This window comes from Palaemon carinicauda, chromosome 14 (assembly GCF_036898095.1).
Source record: "Palaemon carinicauda isolate YSFRI2023 chromosome 14, ASM3689809v2, whole genome shotgun sequence".
Classification (NCBI taxonomy): Eukaryota; Metazoa; Arthropoda; class Malacostraca; order Decapoda; family Palaemonidae; genus Palaemon; species Palaemon carinicauda.
In genome coordinates, this window is record NC_090738.1 from 128,231,130 (window position 1) to 128,255,201 (window position 24,072).

General features: G+C 39.0%; 1 protein-coding gene across 1 annotated transcript in view; it reads left to right on the plus strand.

Moving 5' to 3' along the window:
* The first annotated feature begins 10,682 nt into the window (after positions 1 to 10,682).
* Positions 10,683 to 24,072, plus strand: part of LOC137653762 (uncharacterized) — a 40,083-nt gene continuing 26,693 nt past the window's right edge. The window contains exon 1 of the mRNA XM_068387389.1: positions 10,683 to 10,853. The gene's annotated coding sequence lies outside the window, so the exon portion shown is untranslated. The remainder of the gene's footprint in view (positions 10,854 to 24,072) is intronic.

The following is a 24,072-nucleotide window of genomic DNA, read 5'->3' on the forward strand; positions in this document are numbered from 1 at the left end:
AGGAAATAAATTTTGAAAAATATTTTAGGTATAGTAGGAAATAAATTTTGAAAAATATTTTAGGTATAGTAGGAAATAAATTTTGAAAAATATTTTAGGTATAGTAGGAAATAAATTTTGAACAATATTTTAGGTATAGTAGGAAATAAATTTTGAAAAATATTTTAGGTATAGTAGGAAATAATTTTTGAAAAATATTTTAGGTATAGTAGGAAATAAATTTTGAAAAATATTTTAGGTATAGTAGGAAATAAATTTCAAATATATCTTCTTCTGATCATGTATGCTTTCCCAATTTAGAAATTACGCACTATACTCCATATAAATGCAAGTAAACTAATTGCAACAATATAAAGGTTTACTCAATTCTTCTTCGCTCAAGGGGTTAAATACGGCAATGTAATTGTTCAGTGCCTTCTTTCCTCTTGGTAAGGGTAGAAGAGACTCTTTAGCTATGGTAAGCAGCTCTTCTAGGAGAAGGACACTCCAAAATCAAACCATTGTTCTCTAGTCTTGGGTAGTGCCATAGCCTCTGTACCATGGTCTTCCACTGTCTTGGGTTAGAGTTCTCTTGCTTGAGGGTACAATCAGGCACACTATTCTATTTAATTTCTCTTCCTCTTGTTTTGTTAAAGTTTTCATAGTTTATATAGGAAATATTTATTTTAATGTTACTCTTCTTAAAATATTTTATTTTTCCTTCTTTCCTTTCCTTACTGGGCTATTTACCCTGTTGGGGCCCCTGGGCTTATAGCATTTTGCTTTTCCAGCTAGGGTTGTAGCTTAGCAAATAATAATAATAATAATAATAATTTGTTTCTTCTCCATAAAAATTTGTACGGAATACCCCACCAGACAAAAATATTCCCCAAATCTAGGGATAAATCCCCACAACTGGCAGCACTGCTTTTGGCTACCCCCGGACCCGCATTGAGCTTCTTCTTCTGCCTTTTTCAAGTCAAAATTCTATCGAATTATATATATAAAAGGTTGTTGCCTCCACATACTATGACATATCGATATCTTGTAATTTTGTAAGTTCAAATAAAGTAAATTTCTTATAGATATTTGATTAATTTCCTTACCCATTGGTTATATAAGCGTTACACAAGGAGTTTATGCAAGGGGCGTCTTTCATAAATATGACATCCGCAAATCAAATGACAGTATAACGGGTACACTTAAATAACGCTAAAGGTATATATGTATTTAATCTTGTAAAATATAGCCATGGGTCATTATATAACTAGAGGCTTTCTCTTTATATAACAACACCAGGTACACTACGCATGTGCACAGACATTGCTACGACAAAGGAGGGAAAATGTGGAAATTTCCCTTTTCTCTTATGAGTGGATAAACACTAGACAATAATTACATACATCAGGGAATATCTTATCTATCTAGATATATGAAATGCAATTATTGGATAGTTTCCTTGGAGGGAAGTATCCAAAATATTTACGTATAAGTAAGTGAATTTGTGTATTCTTTTGAAAGAGTAAGGAGGAGATATTATGCAAGGACATCAATAAATGTAATAAAAAACATCATTCACAGCATAAATGACTGTTCACGAACCGAAACCAACCTGGATAATGTGATTATCTAACAAGACGATGGTCTCTTTTACCAATAATAGACACTACAAATAACTATATTCTATTTTCCCGTTCCCAAACATTGACACCAACTCGTGACCAATCTATTTTCCTATCAAGTCGTCTTTGCAAAAGACTTTCCTTGCCAATGTCATAACCAAGGTCAGTTAAAAGGAGGTAAATTTGGTGACAAAATGCTACATTGGCAGCACCAAAAACTGATGTATTGTATTCTAAAAACAACAATGGCGACGACATATTGGCCTTGGTCACTGCAATGGTCCTAAAAAGCTTGAGGGTACACTCGAGCACTCTATTCTAACTTATTTCTCTTCCTCTTGTTTTGTTAAAGTGTTTATAGTTTATATAGGAAGTGTTTATTTTAATGTTACTGTTCTTAAAATATTTTTTTTCTATTTTTTTCCTTTCCTCACTGGGCTATCTTCCCTGTTGGAGCCCCTGGGCTTATATCATCCTGTTTTTCCAACTATGGTTGTGGCTTAGCAAGTAATAATAATAATAATAATAATAATAATAATAATAATAATAATAATAATAATAATAATAATAATAATAATAATAATAATAATAATAATAATAAAGAAAATCAGAAAACGATCAGACTGGGTAACCAAAAGTATAAACATTAAGAGAGAGAGAGAGAGAGAGAGAGAGAGAGAGAGAGAGAGAGAGAGAGAGAGAGAGAGTATATTAGGTCTAAGAAGACCATTCAAAGCAATGGGGGCTAGGAGACCATTCAAAGCACTGGGGCTAGGAGACCATTCAAAGCCAAGGTTTCAAATTATTGGAACCTACTGTAGATATAGGTCTATTGTAGGCTCTAGAGCCTTTAAATATGCAGCCCCAATATTATACAATAAGCTCCCACTAGACAATCGAAAGACTGAAGATATTAAGGCTTTCAAGAGGAAACTGAAGACTTTCTTGTTCTCCAGGTGCTTAGATAATGTGGACCTGACAGTAAACGAACAATATGCCGTGTGAAATGCTGAGTGCCTTGGAATGAACATAATAAAATGACTTAATGCTTCCAACAGGAAACTGAAGACTTTCTCGTTCTCCAAGTGCTTAGATAATGTGGAATTGACAGTAAACGAGCAATAAGCAGTGTGAAATACTGAGTGCCTTGGAATGAACATAATAAAATGACTTAATGTCCAGTAGAGTAGGGTTCCCCTGTTGTATAGGACCAGAAAATCAGTCCTTCAAAAAAAAGGTAAAGTAAGGTGCAGCCTAGATAAAAACCAGCAGTTTCACTGTATAGTATTGTTATTATTTATCATTACTTGCTAAGCTACCACGCTAGTTTGAAAAGCAGGATGCTATAAGCCCAGGTGCCCCACCAGGGAAAATAGCCCAGTGAAGAAAGGACAAAAGGAAAAAAAATATCTAAAGAACAGTAACATTAAAATAAATATTTCCTATATGAACTATAAAAACTTTAACAAAATAAGTAGAAGGGGAATTAGATAGAAGAGTGAATTAGTTTTAAGCTTAGACAGACAGAAAGTATAAAAGTAAGTGCAGTCATGAGCCGAAGGAACGTTACAAATACTATTATGTAATGCCTGCGGTACAATACGTAAGGCAAGATGTTTTCGGGAAACTGCGAACAAATCCTCACACCCCACCCATGGGTTATTTACCAAGAACACAGGACTCCAAGATAAAACAAGCAAACTTAAGATCTCCATAAATTTAGAACAGCTTACGGATTCGAACCCTTGTCAACCTGAATTTTCTGAAAGGTTTGAACTCACAGAGACTAATCCTGGATGAGATTACGACCAAGATAACACAAGTAAAGTTAAGATCTCCATAAATTTAGAACAGCTTAAGGATTCGAACCCTTGTCGACCTAAATTTGTTGAAAGGTTTGAACTCACAGAGACTAATCCTGGATGAGATTACGACCAAGATAACATAAGTAAAGTTAAGATCTCCATAAATTTAGAACAGCTTAAGGATTCGAACCCTTGTCGACCTGAATTTGCTGAAAGGTTTGAACTCACAGAGACTAATCCTGGATGAGATTACGACCATGAGAAGACCATTCACTATCATGGTGTGGTGGAATCCCTGTGGCCTGATTGGTAACGTCACTGCCTAGGGTTTGCCTGTCGGGGGTTCGAGTCCCGCTCAGACTCGTTAGTGCCATTAGTGTCTGCAACCTTACCATCCTTGTGAGCTAAGGTTGGGGGGTTTGGGGGAGCTTATAGGTCTATCTGCTGAGTCATCAGCAGCCACTGCCTGCCCCTCCCTGGTCCTAGCTTGGGTGGAGAGGAGACTTGGGCGCTGATCATATATGGTCAGTCTCTAGGGCATTGTCCTGCTTGTTAGGGCAATGTCACTGTCCCTTGCCTCTGCCATTCATGAGCGACCTTTAAATCTAAATGTATTTGAAGGTTATGCTAACTATAGGTTCAAATACTTCAGAAGCTCAAACTTTTTGTAAATACTTTTCAGTTGAACAGGTTGACATAAGTCTCCTTTTATAGTTTATATGTCTGATCTATTTCAACGTTGTTACTGATCTTTAAATATTTCAAACTCTTTATTCATTAATTATATATGGTTTATGTGATATTCACATATTTCCTTTCCTCACTAGGCTGCTTTCCCTGTTGGGGTCCTTGGCCTTGTAGAATTCTGCTCCCCCATTAGGGTTGTAGTTTTGAATAATAATAATAATAATAATAATAATAATAATAATAATAATAATAATAATAATAATAATAATAATAATTGATATTTATCTCATACCTTAATAGTAAAACACTACCTTTCCCTAAAAAGACTAAAACCAACATATCAACTGTTTATTGGTTTCATATAATGAATAATGAAACGTCAAAAGAGGGAACCCTTGGGCTTAAAGCCTCCTACTTTTCCAACTGGGGTTGTAGCTTAGCAAGTAATAATAATAAAAATAATAATAATAATAATAATAATAATAATAATAATAATAATAATAATAATAATAATAATAATAAGCTAACTTTGTATTCTTAGGTGTAAAAAATTACTTAGGCACAGGAGTAATATCGTTTAAAATTTTGTCTTTCAATATTTCAAAACAATTCTTTCTCTTGTGATCAACTGCTGAAAAGAATGTTCTATTCGCTAAATTTACAAATTCGGGCGAAATTTCTATTGAAAAAAATGTTTCTTTTCTTTTACAAGATGGAATTTATAGCCATAAAAAGAATAGAAATGACTGCATTCTTAACATACAGACGTTGGCAGCTTGCTCTTAAGGTACAAGCAAAACAATAAAAAAAAAACTAATGCTTTATCCGAATAAGAAAAGAAATAAGAGCTGTAATGCTATCTGCCAATCGGTATAAGCTAAAAGAAAAACACACAAAAAGATAAATAAGAGATAATCATGTAATCAAGACAAACATTTGTTGGCACTAATAAGCAACATACGTCAAAATACTGACGACTGACTCCAAGACTCCCAGATGGCGTTGCATATTGAACTGTATCTCAAGTGATGATGCTTCTCGAAAAATCCTATTTGGGATCTGGTAGCATTAATAAGTAGGGGAATGCTTTTGAAAGAAGAACTTCTAAATAAACTGGCCAAAACTGATGACAGCAAGGTGTTATCCTAGCTGATTTCAAGATCATCCTCATCATCATATCCTCCTGTTCCTATTGACGCAGAGGGCCTCGATTTCACCAGTCGTCTCTACCTTGAGCTCTCAATTCAATACTTCTCCATTCATCATCGCCTACTTCAAGATAGAATGAGATAAAAGTAAAGATTGAGAATTTCATCAATGATTTATTTATGGTATAGGTAAAATAAGCTTCATTACAATAATAAGAATAAGCTTAGAAGCTTTGCACCTATCCATAAAGCGATAGAGTGACCGCAAACTTATTTTGCGGAGTGAGCAATTTAGGAATCGGGAACCTTGAACCATACAACATGCTCTTGGCATGCTACTATACTGCATGAAACCCTATTCACTACAGGACCTTCGTATTCATTTCAAGGCACTCAGCATTTCACACTGCATATTGCACGGTTATTGTCAAATCAACATTATCGAAGCACTTAGAAAACAAGAAAGTCTTCAATTTCTTCTTGAAAGCCTTAATATCTTCAGTCTTTCGGTTAGCTAGTTAGGGCTTATTATATAGTCTCAGGCGGCATGTTTGAAAGCTCTAGAATCTACAGGGAAAATAGCTCATACCGGAAAAGAAACAAGGAAATATATAAATTACAAGAGAAGTAATAAACAATCAAAATAAAATATTTTCAGAACAATAACAACATTAAATTACATTTTTCATATATAAAATACAAAAACTTCAATAAAACAAGAAGAGAAATAAGATGGAACAGCGTGCCCGAGTGTACTCTCAAGCAAGAGAACTCTAATCCAAGACAGTAGAAGGCAATGGTAAAGAGGCTATGCCACTACCTAAGACTATGATTTGAATCCATCTGTAACTATTCCCGTGCCTAATTGCGTCCAGAAAAAGCACAAGGGAACATGCATTAGTTGTAGACTGTATGGTAGGAGTGTGGTAGGAAGAACAGTTGCCAAAGTGAAGTATAGCTGATTACCATACAGTGGAAGTAAAAATTTAATAATCTAAGTTCAAGTTGGGCAGGATAGGAAATGTGACTATAAATTCATTAAGACAAGTAAAAACGGTACACAAGGAGAACATGGCGGAATGGATTAATAAATAATAACAAAGATTTGGAAGGAACAGATAGAGTATGGAAAATTGTCAGATGGAGTCTGAGGGTAAGTGGGTTAGCAGGAAGGAATAAAAAGAGTAAAAATTTGGATAGACTAAAATGTTTAGTGAACGGGAAGAGAAAATTATTCATGGCTTTAATGTGTAACAGAAAAAAAAATGATGTACACAAAGTCTCGTTTTGTAATTTTTATGTTACTCATCTATTTACCATTAATATTTGTCTTAGTAAATTCTATTTATTTGTTTTACTTATCAATTTATTTTCTAGGCTAGACGGCTATGGTCCTTGGACCTGTATTATTATTATTATTATTATTATTATTATTATTATTATTATTATTATTATTATTATTATTATTATTTTAGTATTATTTTGTTAAATAACAACAACAACAACAATAATAATATAATAACAATAATATAAGAACAATAAGTGAGTGAAGAACGGATGGATAAAAGCGTTGGTTATCAAAATGCAATAGAAGAAGGAAGAGTCTGTTTTCCTGAAATTTTTGGTCTCGAGATATTAAAACTTTTACTGAACCCTGATGCTTACATATAACTTATAAAATAAATGTACGTTATCTATGTATGTGTATGATGTGTGCACCCATATTGTTTATAGAGTAGCTAATTTAAAACTTATATGGGATTATATTTTTGTTTACAAAGATGTAATAAAGCTGAAAAATTCAGTTTGTTATTGATGTGTGCACCCCTATTGTTTATAAAGTAGCTAATTTAAAACTTATATGGGATTATATTTTTGTTTACAAAGATGTAATAAAGCTGAAAAATTCAGTTTGTTATTGATGTGTGCACCCCTATTGTTTATACAGTAGCTAATTTAAAACTTATATGGGATTATATTTTTGTTTACAAAGGTGTAATATAGCTGAAAATTTCATTTTTAATTGACTATGTTCATTGGTATTGTGACTTTGTGAATGATTTAAAGAAAATACCAAGAATTTGTTTATACAGTAGCCAATTTAAAACTTATATGGGATTATATTTTTGTTTACAAAGATGTAATGAAGCTGAAAATTTCATTTTTTATTGACTATGTCCATCAGTATTATGACTTTGTGAATGATATAAAGAAAATACCAAGAATTTGTTTATACAGTAGCCAATTTAAAACTTATATGGGATTATACCATGGTCTTCCACTATCTTTGGTTAGAGTTCTCTTGCTTGAAGGTACACTCGGGCACACTTTTCTATCTATTGTCTTTTCCTCTTGTTTCGTTAAAGTTTTTATAGTTCAAATAGGAAATATTTATTTTAATATTGTTACTATTCCTAAAATATTTTATTTTTCCTTATTTCCTTTCCTCACTGGGCTATTTTCCCTGTTGGGGCCCCTGGGCTTATAGCAACCTGCTTTTCCAACTAGGGTTGTTGCTTAGCATTTAATAATAATAATAATAATGTAACAAGTCTGAAAATTTCATTTTTATTGACCATGTTCATTCATATTATGACTTTGTGAATGATTTAAAGAAAATAACAAGAATTTGTTTTTTATCGGACAGCAAATGAAAAGAAGAATGCGATTTTGTTTACGACAATGGTTTATTTACTTTTATTTGTTTACATTATGTTTTCAATGAATGAATCCTGTTTACAAAGCAGCCACGTTAACGTTTTCTGTAAATAGATTTCTGAACACTTGAGAAAGAAGAAAATTCAGCGCATTTCATTGAACACTAACACTGTTCAACACTTCAAAATCAACAAAGTAAGCACTATTATTATTATTATTATTATTACTATCCAAGCTACAACCCTAATTGGAAAAGCAAGATGCTATAAGCCCAGGGGCTCCAATAGGGAAAAATAGCCCAGTGAGGAAAGGAAATAAGGAAATAAATAACTGAAGAAAACAAATTAACAATAAATCATTCTAAAAAAAGTAATGTCAAAAGAGATATATCATATATAAACTATTAACAACGTCAACAACAAAAATGTCATATATAAACTATAAAAAATTATTATTATTACTATCCAAGCTACAACCCTAATTGGAAAAGCAAGATGCTATAAGCCCAGGGGCTCCAATAGGGAAAAATAGCCCAGTGAGGAAAGGAAATAAGGAAATAAATAACTGAAGAAAACAAATTAACAATAAATCATTCTAAAAAAAGTAATGTCAAAAGAGATATATCATATATAAACTATTAACAACGTCAACAACAAAAATGTCATATATAAACTATAAAAAGACTCATGTCCGTCTGGTCAACAAAATAACATTTGCTGCAACTTTGAACTTTTGAAGTTCTACTGATTCAACTACCCGATTAGGAAGATCATTCCACAACTTGGTAACAGCTGGAATAAAACTTCTAGAGTACTGCGTAGTATTGAGTCTTATGATGGAGAAGGCCTGGCTATTAGAATTAACTGCCTGCCTAGTATTACGAACAGGATAGAATTGTCCAGGGAGATCTGAATGTAAAGTAGGACCTGGGATCTCAATACAATTAATTTAATTAATATTGAACTAGTTTTGATTAATGTCTTAAACGAAATAGTAATATAATGACAACAATTCCATAGAATTGCGCAATGTATTGAGATTTCATTAAGATTGCCATAGAAAAGGAAATATTTATTTGTTGGTGTAGGCTGGCAAAAAGACTAGAATATACAAAATTGGCTTCTAAAACACTTAAATTAATAACATTTTCCATTAAATTAGAAAATAAAGCAAATTAAATTGCGCAAAGCAAGATTTTATTATGATTACAGTCGAAAAGGAAATATTTATGTGTTGGTGTAGGCTGGCAAAAAGACTAGAATATACAAACTTAGCTTCTAAAACATTTAAATTAATAAATTCTTTCATTAAATTAGAAAATAATCCAAATTACATTGCGCAATGCAAGATTTTATTAAGATTACAGTCGAAATGAAATTATTTATTTGTTGGTGTAAGCTGGCGTAGTAAACCTCCCCCCAAAAAGACTAGAATATATAAACTTAGCTACTAAAACACTTAAATTAATAAACTTTGCCATTAAATTATCAAATATCTTTTATTAATATCTAAAAAAACGAAATAGTAATACACAGTGACAAGAATTCTATAGCATTGCGCAACGTAAGGAAATTTTGTCAAGATTACTATCGAAAATAAAACATTTATTTGTTAGTACAGCGTGATGTAGTAAACCTCCCCAAAAAGATTAGAATAAATATACTTAGCTACCAAAAACACTTAAATAAATAAACTTTTATCATTAAATTAAAAAAATAATCCAAACTCACACACCTGCACATATTCGAAAATTTATTTGTTAGTACAGCATGATGTAGTAAACCTCCCCCAAAAAGACTAGAATAAATATACTTAGCTACCAAAAACACTTAAATTATTAAACTTTATCATTAAATTAAAAAATAATCCAAACTCACACACACCTGCGCATATTACCATAAAAGTTCAACCATATTTGTTAGTACAGCGTGATGTAGTAAACCTCCACAAAAAAGACTAGAATAAATATACTTAGCTACCAAAAACACTAAAATTAATAAACTTTTATCATTAACTTAGAAAATAATCCAAATTAAATTGCGCAATGCAAGAAGAGTTTATTAAGATTAACATCGAAATGAAAATATTTATTTCTTGGTGTAAGCTGGCGTAGTAAACCTCCCCATAAAGACTAGAATAAATATACTTAGCTACCAAAAACACTTAAATTAATAAACTTTTATCATTAAATTAAAAAATAATCCAAAACACACACACCTGCGCATATTACCATAAAAGTTCAAAAAATATTTGTTAGTACAGCGTGATGTAGTAAACCTCCCCATAAAGACTAGAATAAATATACTTAGCTACCAAAAACACTTAAATTAATAAACTTTATAATTAAATTAAAAAATAATCCAAACTCACACACCGTAAGGAAATTTTGTTAAGATTACTATCGAAAATAAAACATTTATTTGTTAGTACAGCGTGATGTAGTAAACGTCCCCAAAAAAGAATAGAATAAATATACATAGCTACAAAAACACTTAAATTAATAAACTTTTATCATTAAATTAAAAAAATAATCCAAAACTCACACACCTGCGCATATTACCATAAAAGTTCAAAATTTATTTGTTAGTACAGCGTGATGTAGTAAACCTCCCCATAAAGACTAGAATAAATATACTTACCTAATAAAACACTTTAGCTACCAAAAACACTTAAATTAATAAACTTTAATCAATAAATTAAAAAAATAATCCAAACACACACACCTGCGCATATTACCATAAAAGTTCAACCCTCTTCAATAGAACACACCCAAGTTATCATGACGCCATATTGCCAGATGTAATGAAATCTGCAGAGTGACAATAACAAGACTTGACTATTACACCTTTTTGGGAAATACACTGTTGTCTCGTTATGGAAATCGGTTAAAAAAGGTCAAATTCAAGGCCACGCCCCATGGAATATTTCCATTTGCATTGATCTCAAATAGTAAGGTAAGATTTAACACTTGCATATTTAGCCCTCGTAGTCAAGAAGGTTTAAGTGACCAGCCCTGAGACGTTTGGGTACTATTTCCTTATATACTTTATATATTTTACCTCTAGACTAATTAAAGAAGCTTTTTTCTTACATATGAGGGGGGATTTGACCCCCTTTGTACGTTAATTACAGGCCTTACTGCAAAGTCGTATACCGGATTGAGAGGGTCTCGGGAGGGCGCACATGTATGTTAAATGTTTATAACATTAATGCTTATATATTTTACCCCTAAACTAATCAAAGAAGCTGTGTTCTTACATATGAGGGGGGATTTGACCCCCTTTTTAGGTTAATTACAGGCCTTACTGCAAAGTCGTATACCGGATTGAGAGGGTCTCGGGATGGCGCACATGTATGTTAAATGTTTATAACATTAGATGTTATTATGTACTTTATATATTTTACAACTAAACTAATCAAAGAAGCTGTGTTCTTACATATGAGGGGGGATTTGACCCCCTTTGTACGTTAATTACAGGCCTTACTGCAAAGTCGTATACCGGATTGAGAGGGTCTCGGGATGGCGCACATGTATGTTAAATGTTTATAACATTAATGTACATGTATGTTAAATGTTTTCAACATTAAGATGTAAATATTATCTCAATGGTCTTTGTTGAGGGTTTTGGGTAAAATATAACGGCCTTACTGCTAAGTCGTATACCGAATTGAGAGGGTATACGATGGCGCACATGTATGTTAAATGTTTATAACATTAATGCACATGTATGTTAAATGTTTATAACATTAATGCACATGTATGTTAAATGTTTATAACATTAAGATGTACATATTATCATAATGGTCTTTGTTGATGGTTTTGGGTAAAATGTAGTTTGATGGGACAGATGATATCGTTACTCCTTATGGGGAAGATGTTCTTTACTATGATCCGATATTATTATTATTATTATTATTATTATTATTATTATTATTATTATTACTACTACTACTACTTGGTAAGCTACAACCCTAGTTGGAAAAGCAGGATGCTATAACCCCAGGGGCCCCAACAGGGAAAATAGCCCAGTGAGGAAAGAAAACAAGGAAAAATAAATTTTAAGAGTAATAACATTAAAAAATATTTCTTACATAAACTAAAAAAACTTAAACCAATAGGAAGAGAAATTAGATAGAATAGTGTGCCTGAGAGTACCCTCAAGAAAGAGAACTCTAACCCAAGACAGTGGAAGACTATGGTACAGAGGCTATGGCACTATCCAAGACTAGAGAACAATGGTTTGATTTTGGAAGTGTCCTTCTCCTAGAAGAGCTGCTTATCAAAGCTAAAGAGTCTCTTCTACCCTAACCAAGAGGAAACTAGCTACAAAACAATTACAGTGCAGTAGTTAACCCCTTGGGTGAAAAAGAATTGGTTGGTAATGTCAGTGTTGTCAGATGTATGAGGACAGAGGAGAATCTGTGAAGAATAGGCCAGACTATTCGGTGTACGTGTAGGCAAAGGGAAAATGAACCGTAACCAGAGAGAAGGATCCAATGTAGTACTATCTGGCCAGTCAAAGGACCCCATAACTCACTAGCGGTAGTATCTCAACGGGTGGCTGGTGCCATATGAAGTTATTTTATCTTTTTAAAGATATAATTTAGAGCGCTGCCCATAGCTTTTTTTTTGTGTAGGAGAGAGACCTACGAAGGGAGTCCGGGGGCTTGCTCCCGGTGTGATGGTCTGAACGATCCCCTGGTCTCAGAATTTTCCTTGATAATCTGCGCATGCGCGAACATTACCATTTGCCAGTGCATATGAGGTTGATGTTTTATTTTCCTGCAATGTTAGCGTGCGCAGCTCAACATTACCGCTTGCCAGTACATACGAGCTTGATGTTTTATTTTAATGCGAGCGAAGCGAGCTAATGGCGGAAAAGAACCATTATACAATGTCAAGGAGAATTCTGAGACCGGGGGATCGTTCAGACCATCACACCGGCTAGAGGTTGTGACCTGGGAATTACTAGGTTAGGTTAGGTGGGTTTGTGGTGTTTGTATGATAGCGACAGTGTTTGGGGGGTCGCAGGGGGCCGTTAGCCTCCCCCCCCTGTTAGGTCATTAGGAAGCATTTACAAATTTAGTGAATTCATTATTTCCTTCTGTTAAACTTCCCGTGAAAAATTCGATAAGTGATGATTTTTACTCTATTTTCAGGCGATCGCGACCCTGTCCTAGTATGTAGTTTGTTGGGACAAGCATTTACAAAACTAGTGAATACTATTTCATTCTGTGATCATTCCCTTGAAAAAGAGCCGATTTCGGACATTCTTTACTCGATTTACTGGCGGTTCCAGGCGGACATTCTTTACTCGATTTACTGGCGGTTCCAGGCGGACATTCTTTACTCGATTTACTGGCGGTTCCAGGCGGACATTCTTTACTCGATTTACTGGCGGTTCCAGGCGGACATTCTTTACTCGATTTACTGGCGGTTCCAGGCGGACATTCTTTACTCGATTTACTGGCGGTTCCAGGCGGACATTCTTTACTCGATTTACTGGCGGTTCCAGGCGGACATTCTTTACTCGATTTACTGGCGGTTCCAGGCGGACATTCTTTACTCGATTTACTGGCGGTTCCAGGCGGACATTCTTTACTCGATTTACTGGCGGTTCCAGGCGGACATTCTTTACTCGATTTACTGGCGGTTCCAGGCGGACATTCTTTACTCGATTTACTGGCGGTTCCAGGCGGACATTCTTTACTCGATTTACTGGCGGTTCCAGGCGGACATTCTTTACTCGATTTACTGGCGGTTCCAGGCGGACATTCTTTACTCGATTTACTGGCGGTTCCAGGCGGACATTCTTTACTCGATTTACTGGCGGTTCCAGGCGGACATTCTTTACTCGATTTACTGGCGGTTCCAGGCGGACATTCTTTACTCGATTTACTGGCGGTTCCAGGCGGACATTCTTTACTCGATTTACTGGCGGTTCCAGGCGGACATTCTTTACTCGATTTACTGGCGGTTCCAGGCGGACATTCTTTACTCGATTTACTGGCGGTTCCAGGCGGACATTCTTTACTCGATTTACTGGCGGTTCCAGGCGGACATTCTTTACTCGATTTACTGGCGGTTCCAGGCGGACATTCTTTACTCGATTTACTGGCGGTTCCAGGCGGACATTCTTTACTCGATTTACTGGCGGTTCCAGGCGGACATTCTTTACTCGATTTACTGGCGGTTCCAGGCGGACATTCTTTACTCGATTTACTGGCGGTTCCAGGCGTGTCGCAACAAACTACAAAGGCTCCCACAGAGGGGTACATGGCAGAGAGAGAAACCTTTTTTGTTTATTATGAGGTACAGTGAACCCTCGCTACTTCGCGGTTCGACAATCGCGGATTCACCACTTCGCGGGGTTTTCCCATAACCCATATATATATACATATCGCGGATTTTCCGGAAAATTCGAAAATACCGCGAAATCTGAAGATAACCAAATACGATATTTTGTTACCTGTAATTCCATTAATACTGTAATTATAGTAATATCTGCTCTTACTGATTGTTCATTGCATTACATATGATATATAATTCAGCACAGAAAGAAATAAAACACGAAAAGAGAATGTGATCATACGATAATTCAGTACGTAGTAAAATTAAATCGAACATGAAACGCAAATCAGATGCAGTCATACCATATTAGAATGGTGTGTACTGTAATGGATGTGCTTCTTTTCCATGAATCTTTTGTATGTATACGTACGTAGTACAGTACTGCATCCAATAATATTCTTTGTTGCAAAAATCACATTTCGAATAAGTACTGTAAGCGTACGAGAGAGAGAGAGAGAAAGAGAGAGAGAGAGAGAGAGAGAGAGAGAGGCGTAAAATAGCGTACGTACGTAAATTTTTATTATTATTGTTATTATTATTATTATTGTTGTTGTTGTTAATAAAATTATTATTGTTGTTATTATTAATCATTATTATTATTATTATTACTGTACAGTATTATTATCATTATTTATTATTATTACGGTATTGTACTTAATCTACGTACGTTCAGTGTGCGCGGGACATCTTCTATGAGTAATCAACGCACCATAGTACTGTATAAGACGGGTTGTGATTGGTTCAAGCGCTGATAGATGACGAATCAAAACTCAAGTTTTGTTATCTAGCCTGTGATTGGTGTTTGGCCCGCATCTCCAACCCGCAGCATCAGAGTTCTCGCGGGACTGCATCGTTCACTTTCTCTTTCCGCGTATTGCTGAGTAGACGTTCTTAAGTTTGTGAAGTTGAATCTGTGCTGTGTGCGACTGTTTTAAGTTGAACTTTTTGTTGAACTTTCTGTTACAATGGCTCCCAAGCGTTCTGCTTCTAGTAAGGCTGGTAGTGAGCCTAAACGCCACCGAAGAATGATGACGATAGCTGAGAAGGTTACGCTTCTCGACATGTTAAAAGATGGTAGAAGTTACGCGGCCGCCGGCCGCCATTTTGGCATCAACGAATCCACCGTTCGCTACATCAGGAAGGACGAGGCGAACATTAGAAAGACTGCTGCAATCACCTTTAGCAGATCAGCGAAGCGAGTCGTTACAACGCGTAATAAAACGATCGTACGCATGGAAGGTGCTTTAGCTGTGTGGATTGCCGACTGTCGGAAGAAGAACATAGCGTTGGATACGAACACCATCCGAACAAAGGCTTTGAGCTTGTATGAGAATTTTGCGGCAAAGGAACCTCATGACGACGATGGCGACCATGCTGAAGAAGATGATGATGTAGATGATCCTCAACCAGGGACCTCCACTGATTCCCAGCGTCAGAAACAACGTTTTTCCGCCAGCAAAGGATGGTTCGCGAAGTTTCAGAAACGCTTCGCCCTGAAAAGCGTTTCCCTGCATGGGGAGTCTGCTTCCGCTGACACTGCCGCTGCTGAAACTTACGTGAACCAGACTTTCAAGAACATTATCGCTGAAGGTGGATACAAGCCGGAACAAGTGTTTAATATGGATGAAACCGGCTTGTTTTGGAAGAGAATGCCGTCGCGAACTTTCCTGTTCAAAGAGGAAGCCAAAGCCTCTGGCTTTAAGGCATTCAAGGATCGCGTTACCCTCGTGATGTGTGGCAATGCTGCTGGATTTTTGTTAAAGCCGGGGCTTATTTATAAGTCGAAAAATCCTCGCGCTTTGAAAAACAAAAATAAGAATCTCCTTCCCGTGTACTGGATGCATAATCAAAAGGCATGGATTACGAAGATGCTGACCTCCAACTGGTTCCACCAGTGTTTCATCCCGCAAGTCCATGAATATCTCTTAGAGAAGGGCTTGCCATTCAAGATCCTTCTCCTTATGGATAACGCTGGTGGACACGCAACTGACCTGTCGCGTGAGGGCGTTCAGGTTGAGTTCCTGCCACCCAACACCACGTCATTAATTCAACCAATGGACCAGGGGGTTATCAGGGCGTTCAAGGCCCTCTACACGAAGAATACCTTGGCGGACCTCGTTGCGTGTGTGGATGCTGCCCAAGATGACGAGGATGAAGACTTCAACTTGAAGGCGTACTGGCGGCAGTACACCATAGCCACGTGCCTGCAGAATATTCAAAAGGCACTTCAAGAGATGAAACCTGCAACTGTAAATGCGAGCTGGAAGAAGCTGTGGCCCGATATTGTTTACGACGACAAGGGATTTACTCCGTCGGAAATCCAACACTCTGCAATACGGAAATCTGTGCAGTTGGCTGCCATAATTGGGGGTGACGGGTTTGGCGACATGACGACTGAAGACGTCGACGAGTTGTTGGACTGCCATTCCCAGCCCCTAACTGACGCAGATCTCGAAGACCTGACGAAATCGGCAAGTGAGGAAGAGAGTGAGGGTACCCAGGAAGAGACCCAAGAAAATGTAGAAGAAACGGGCTTAACATTAGAACGGCTCGCCAAGTTCTGCAACCATATGAAGGAGGCGAAAGAAATGTTGCAAGAGTGGGACGAGGATATGGTTCGCGCGATGCAATTCTGCAACAAGGTCGATGACATCACGACTCCCTACAGGATGCTCTTGGATCGAAAAAAGAAGCAGCGGCAACAACTTCCGATCACAATGTTTTTTCAGCCTCGCAAAAAAGAGCCAGTTCCTCCTGCTAGTACGCCTTCGGAAGAAATTGAAGAAGTTGAAGAGGTGTCCCAGGAAAAGACACCTCCGTCTGAAGAGACGTAAAATACTATCATTGACTGCACAGTAGAACACATCATCAGCTTCATCATCATCATTTCTACTGTGCAGCAAATTCATCGCCATCGTCATTCAAGTTTTTCTGGAACTTCTTTCGTGGTGAGTACAGTAACAATCTTTATTTTTTACTTTAACCTGTTTTATAGTTTAGTACTGTACGTACTGTATGCATTAAGTTAAAGGGAAGGTTTTAAAAGTCTACATGTTGTAACCTATCATATTTTTTTTGTTTAAAATTTACATTTACGTACGTAAAACAATCTCTCTCTCTCTCTCTCTCTCTCTCTCTCTCTCTCTCTCTCTCTCTCTCTCTCTCTCTCTCTCTCTCTCTCTCTCTCTCTCAAATTGTTTTCCTGCTTTGCTACGTACAAGTACTGTATAATTTATATTTGTAAGGTAACATATTTTGTAAATGCTTTGTACTGTAAATACTGTATGTACTGTATCATTATTTATCACTATCATCATGCGTGTTAAATGCCTTGTTTGTTCTGAGCGTGGTTGTTTACTGAGCGTACACGCCGTCGTTTCAGGCGGCGTCATAAAGAAAAAGATTTCATTTGGAAGTCCTAAGAAAAATACGTAAACTAAAACATTGGTAATAAAAAAATCAACATACAGTACTGTATAATCAATATAATCGATGCAAAAACTAACCATACGTACATATATGTGTACACTAAATGAGTTTGTTTCTTCATTATGATCAGAGATGAACGTAAACAAAACATTGGTTGCCATTTTTTATCGTGCTTTTTAGGTGTTTAGGAAACACATGATATAAAATCGCCTTTAATATTTGTGCCTGTTTTAGTTTAGGGTGCTGTAGTACATGCATTAAGTGTTCTGTACATTACAGGGTGTAAAGGGTGGTTTGTTAACAGTACTACGTACAAGGGAAGGTTTTAAAAGTCCGAATATACATGTTAAATAAATAGGTAAATATGCTGTCACTACTTCGCGGATTTTCACCTATCGCGCCCGCGTCTGGAACCTATCTACCGCGATAAACGAGGGTTCACTGTAATCAAGTGGGCACTTGCAAATATCTGTACTGTATTAGCATTTTTTCAATATTAATCTTACCCGATGATCATGTAGCTGTCAACTCTGTTGCCCGACAGAAATCTACGGTCGGGATACGCCAGCGATCGCTATACAGGTGGGGGTGTACACAACAGCGCCATCTGTGGTCAGGTACTCCAGTACTTCTTGTCAACACCACCTCAATTTTTCCTCTGTCGTGCCACCGGCTAGACCTACTTGGATACGCTGTTGATTCTGGAGTTATTGTTCACGATTTGGTGATGTATTTGCTCTAGAGTTTAGCCTTCGCTATTCAGGAAGCTTTATCATTAGCTTAGCAAGTTTTTGGAATTAATTTGATTTAATTTTGGTGACGAAGAGAGTATGAACTCTCTTTCACTTTTAAATGGCCGACCCTTCCCTTAGACGGAAGTGTTGGTGTCGAAGAGAGTATAGACTCTCTTTCTTTATTTTGCTTAACAAAGTTATAGATTTATTTTATTTCTCTCCGCCTTTTACAGGCCTCTTCGATTAACTTCCTTTTATTATAAACTTATTAAAATTAATTTTTATGTTTGTTTATATGCGACCTTTCCTAATAGTAGGCGGTCTTTTCTTGGAACCGAAGTTAATTAACATTGAGCCCGTCATATCGTTTTTACCTGTTAAGATTTTATGCTATTTTTATGTTTTTGAAAGAATTTCTTTGATAGTCTCGTACTGTTTTCAAAGTTGAACTAACGTTTTGTTTTGTCTCCGCAGTTGTTGACGTTCAGAACGTTCAACTTGCGCTCTATCGTTACGATAGAGAGAGAGTATTCACGGTTTCACGTTGCAGTAAGAGTAAACCGATTCTAGCGTTTTGTTCATTCTTTCTTAGCTTAAATGGTTTTAATTCTAATAAAGGAACTTTTTATTTGGGAAATCTTTCAGTTTTTTTTTTTCCTTTAACAATAATATGTTTTAACGATATATATAATTGGGCTCATCTCTCAGGTTCTAAGTCAAGAGAGAGAAAGAGAGAGAGAGAGAGATAGAGACGGAGGGAGAGAGAGGAGGATAAACGTTTCGTTCAAGCGGGTAACGTTGTTATCGTTTTTGCTCTTCTCCCTAGTCTCTTTAGGGGAAGAAGGTAAACGTTTCTAGAGTTTTACTGTATTCTTGTTCCCAGGCTTTATGCGGTGAGAGATTTTAAACGTAGTTTATTTGATCTAGTGTTTAGTCTCTTTTCCAGCCACTGAATTTTTTATCTTTCATTATGTTTTTCTGTTACATTGTAATACTGTTTTCGCAATTACTAACTTTTAATGAAGGATAGAATTGCGTGTTTCAGGTACAAACCACTTAAAGTTTCGAGTTCAGTGAAATAAGTGCAAACAGAAAATCAAAAGTGATAAAGTGATAAGCGCAAAGTGTTACAGTGTTGTGTTCGAGGGTTCGTCTGTTTGTGCCAGTTGTTCGCCTAGTCTGGGACCTCTTACAAGCTCCCAAGCCCAGGGGAGAAGTAACGTCGAAGGACTTATGGGTTCATCAGGCCTTGATCGACGAACAGACGTTTCCCTCCGTGGTTTCGGGTGTACCCACTCACGTAGCCGACGTGATCACCCCACCCACACAAAGACGAGAGAGCCCATTTATTCCTCGTCTGCGGAAGAGGTTTCTCGCAGAAACCATGGACCAAATCTTGCAGCTTTTAAGTGCAAGTCGGTCCCTTCCGCGCAAGTCCAACTCCTAGGTGTAGCCATTAGCACTGGGTCAGTTCGGACTTGCTGCAGTACGACAACTGCACACCTCCCAGAGAGGCAAGGTGGTACCGCAACAGGCAGTAACTCCGTCTGTTGCCGCACTAGTTGTTGTCTTTCATAGACCCTAGTGGTCCATGCTGCAGACTATACAGTCTCAGCTTGCTCCTTCATACAGGAGTATCATGCTGGAAGGTTGACAATGTAGCCTGTTAACCTACAACCCGCCGAGGTTGTGCGCTCAGCAGATACGGCGGCTGCCTGCTCCCACCCTCCACCTGTGAGAGCTCCACCTCCGATGCGCAGTCCACCCTGCCAGACGCATGTTCTTGCTGCGCCTCCTGCTTTCATGCGTGAGTTGCCGCATCGGGAGTTGCCGGGTTCCAGCACTATGAGGCAACCTCCTCAACCCATGAGGCAGGAGCCTCATGCTATGCGGCAACCTCCTCTACCCATGAGGCAGGAGCCTCATGCTATGAGGAGCCTCTGGCTATGCGGCATCCTCCTCAAACCATGAGGCAGGAGCCTCATGCTATGCGGCAACCTCCTCTACCCATGAGGCAGGAGCCTCATGCTATGCGGCATCCTCCTCAAACCAGGCAGGAGCCTCATGCTATGCGGCATCCTCCTCAACCCATGAGGCAGGAGCCTCAGGCTATGAGGAGCCTCATGCTATGCGGCATCCTCCTCAACCCATGAGGCAGGAGCCTCATGCTATGCGGCATCCTCCTCAACCCATGAGGCAGGAGCCTCATGCTATGCGGCAACCTCCTCTACCCATGAGGCAGGAGCCTCATGCTATGAGGCATCCTCCTCAACCCATGAGGCAGGAGCCTCATGCTATGCGGCATCCTCCTCAACCCATGAGGCAGGAGCCTCATGCTATGAGGAGCCTCATGCTATTAGGAGCCTCATGCTATGCGGCATCCTCCTCAAACCATGAGGCAGGAGCCTCATGCTATGCGGCAACCTCCTCAACCCATGAGGCAGGAGCCTCATACTATGCGGCATCCTCCTCAACCCAGCATGAGCCTCATACCATGCAGCATGAGCCTCATCCCATGCAGCATGAGCCTCATCCCATGCAGCATAAGCCGCATGCCATGCAACATGCTCTGCATACCTTACAGCATGCTCTACATACAGCATGCTCTGCATACCTTACAGCATGCTCTGCATACCTTACAGCATGTGCATACCTTACAGCATGCTCTGCATACCTTACCGCATGCTCCTCAGTCACACATCTTTGGTTGTTGCCAACTCACAAGACTGTCAAGCAGTTTCATAACGTTGCCTTCTGGTCTGCTGCTTTTGCACCAGTGAAACCCTCACTGAGAGAACTTAGCTTTTCTCGGATATGGTTCCTGTAGATGAGAAAGTGCTATTCTCCCTCCTTCTGATATTCCCTTGAGGACTCTGTCATTTGGAGAGGAGCCTTAAGCTGCTTAGCCTCCTATGGACTTTTATTTAAGCATAACATGCTTCCAGGGAGGGTAATGGTTCCGCTTCAGTCGCTAACCCCGTCTGTTGCCACACCTGCTCCCATAGACCTTGAGCTTTGTTGCAAGACATGCAGTCCAAGCTTAGTCCTTGTTAGAGGATTTTTTGTTTACGGAGTCAGTGTGTCACTGGGAAGACGTTCAACAACCAGCAGAAGTGACTTGTTGTGACGCAGTGCGGCAACCTCAGCAACCCGATAAGGAGTTGTCTGTACGACCCAGACAGTCTAGACAGTTTCGGGTTGTCGCTGTACTTCCTCGCTTCCCCATGGTTGACAGTTCACAGACTGTGCAGCAGTACCATGATCTTGTGTCCGGCTCCGTCAGACGACTGGCTTTTAAGAGCTCCCACAAGTCGTCGCTGTCTGGAGATTCTCAGATGGACTATGGATCTGACCAAGGAACTGGGCCTCCTGGTCAATTTTGAGGAGTCCCAGCTCGTCCCATCCCAGACCATTGTCTACCTGGGTATGGAGCTTCAGAGTCGAGCTTTTCGGGCTTTTCCGTCGGCCCCAAGGATCTACCAAGCCCTAGAATGCATCCAGAGCATGCTGAGAAGGAACCGATGCTCAGTCAGGTAGTGGATGAGTCTAACAGGGACACTTTCATCGCTGGCCCTGTTCATCGAGTTAGGGAGACTCCACCTCCGCCCCCTTCAGTATCATCTAGCTGCTCACTGGATAAAGGACATGACGCTAGAGACGGTCTCAGTCCCTGTTTCCGAAGAGAGGAGGTCTACTCTCACGTGGTGAAAGAACAGCTTTCTTCTCAAGGAAGTCTACCTTTGGCTGTTCAGAAACCCGACCGCCGTCTCTTCTCGGACGCATCACACACGGGCTGGGGTGCGACTTTGGACGGACAGGAATGCTCGGGAACATGGAATCAGGAGCAAAGGACACTTCACATCAATTGCAAGGAGCTGTTGGCGGTTCATCTGGCCTTGATAAACTTCAAGTCCCTCCAGCTTAACAAGGTGGTGGAGGTGGACTCTGACAACACCACAGCCTTGGCTTTCATCTCCAAGCAGGGAGGGACTCATTCGTGGAAGTTGTTCTAGAGCGCAAGGGACCTCCTCACCTGGTCAAAAGATCGAAAGCTCACGCTGGTAACGAGGTTCATTCAGGGCGATATGAATGTCATGGCAGATCGCCTCAGCCGGAAGGGTCAGGTCATCCCCACAGAGTGGACCCTTCACAAGAATGTTTGCAGCAGACTTTGGGCCCTGTGGGGTCAGCCAACCATAGATCTGTTCGCTACCTCGATAACCTAGAGGCTCCCGTTGTATTGTTCTCCGATTCCAGACCCAGCAGCAGTTCACGTGGATGCTTTTCTGCTGGATTGGTCCCATCTCGACCTGTATGCATTCCCGCCGTTCAAGATTGTCAACAGGGTACTTCAGAAGTTCGCCTCTCGCAAAGGGACACGGCTGACGTTGGTTGGCTCCGCTCTGGCCCGCGAGAGAATGGTTCATAGAGGTACTGCAATGGCTGGTCGACATTCCCAGGACTCTTCCTCTAGGAGTGGACCTTCTACGTCAACCTCACGTAAAGAAGGTACACCCAAACCTCCACGCTCTTCGTCTGACTGCCTTCAGACTTTCGAAAGACTCTCAAGAGCTAGGGGTTTTTCGAAGGAGGCAGCCAGAGCAAGGAGGACATCCACTCTCAGAGTCTATCAGTCTAAAGGGGAAGTCTTCCGAAGCTGGTACAAGGCCAATGCAGTTTCCTCAACCAGTACCACTGTAACCCAGATTGCTGACTTCCTGTTACATCTAAGGAACGTAAGATCCCTTTCAGCTCCTACGATCAAGGGTTACAGAAGTATGTTGGCAGCGGTTTTCCGCCACAGAGGCTTGGATCTTTCCACCAACAAAGTTCTACAGGACCTCCTTAGGTCTTTTGAGACCTCAAAGGAACGTCGGTTGTCCACTCCAGGCTGGAATCTAGACGTGGTCCTAAGGTTCCTTATGTCATCAAGATTTGAACCTCTCCAATCAGCCTCTTTTAAGGACCTCACATTAAAAACTCTTTTCCTCGTGTGCTTGACAACAGCTAAAAGAGTAAGTGAGATCCACGCCTTCAGCAGGAACATAGTTTTCACATCTGAAACGGCTACATGTTCCTTGCAGCTCGGTTTTTTGCTAAAACGAGCTTCCTTCACGTCCTTGGCCTAAGTCGTTCGAGATCCCAAGCCTGTCCAACTTGGTGGGGAACGAACTGGAGAGAGTACTTTGCCCAGTTAGAGCTCTTAGGTACTATCTAAAAAGGTCATAACCTTTACGAGGACAATCAGAAGCCTTATGGTGTGCTATCAAGAAGCCTTCTCTTCCAAGGTCTAAGAACTCAGTTTCTTACTAATTCAGGCTTCTGATTAGGGAAGCACATTCTCATCTGAAGGAAGAAGACCTTGCTTTGCTGAAGGTAAGGACACATGAAGTGAGAGCTGTGGCTACTTCAGTGGCCTTCAAACAGAACCGTTCTCTGCAGAGTGTTATGGATGCAACCTATTGGAGAAGCAAGTCAGTGTTCGCATCATTCTATCTCAAAGATGTCCAGTCTCTTTACGAGAACTGCTACACCCTGGGACCATTCGTAGCAACGAATGCAGTAGTAGGCGGGGGCTCAGCCACTACATTCCCATAATCCCATAACCTTTTTAACCTTTCTCTTGAATACTTTTTATGGGTTGTACGGTCGGCTAAG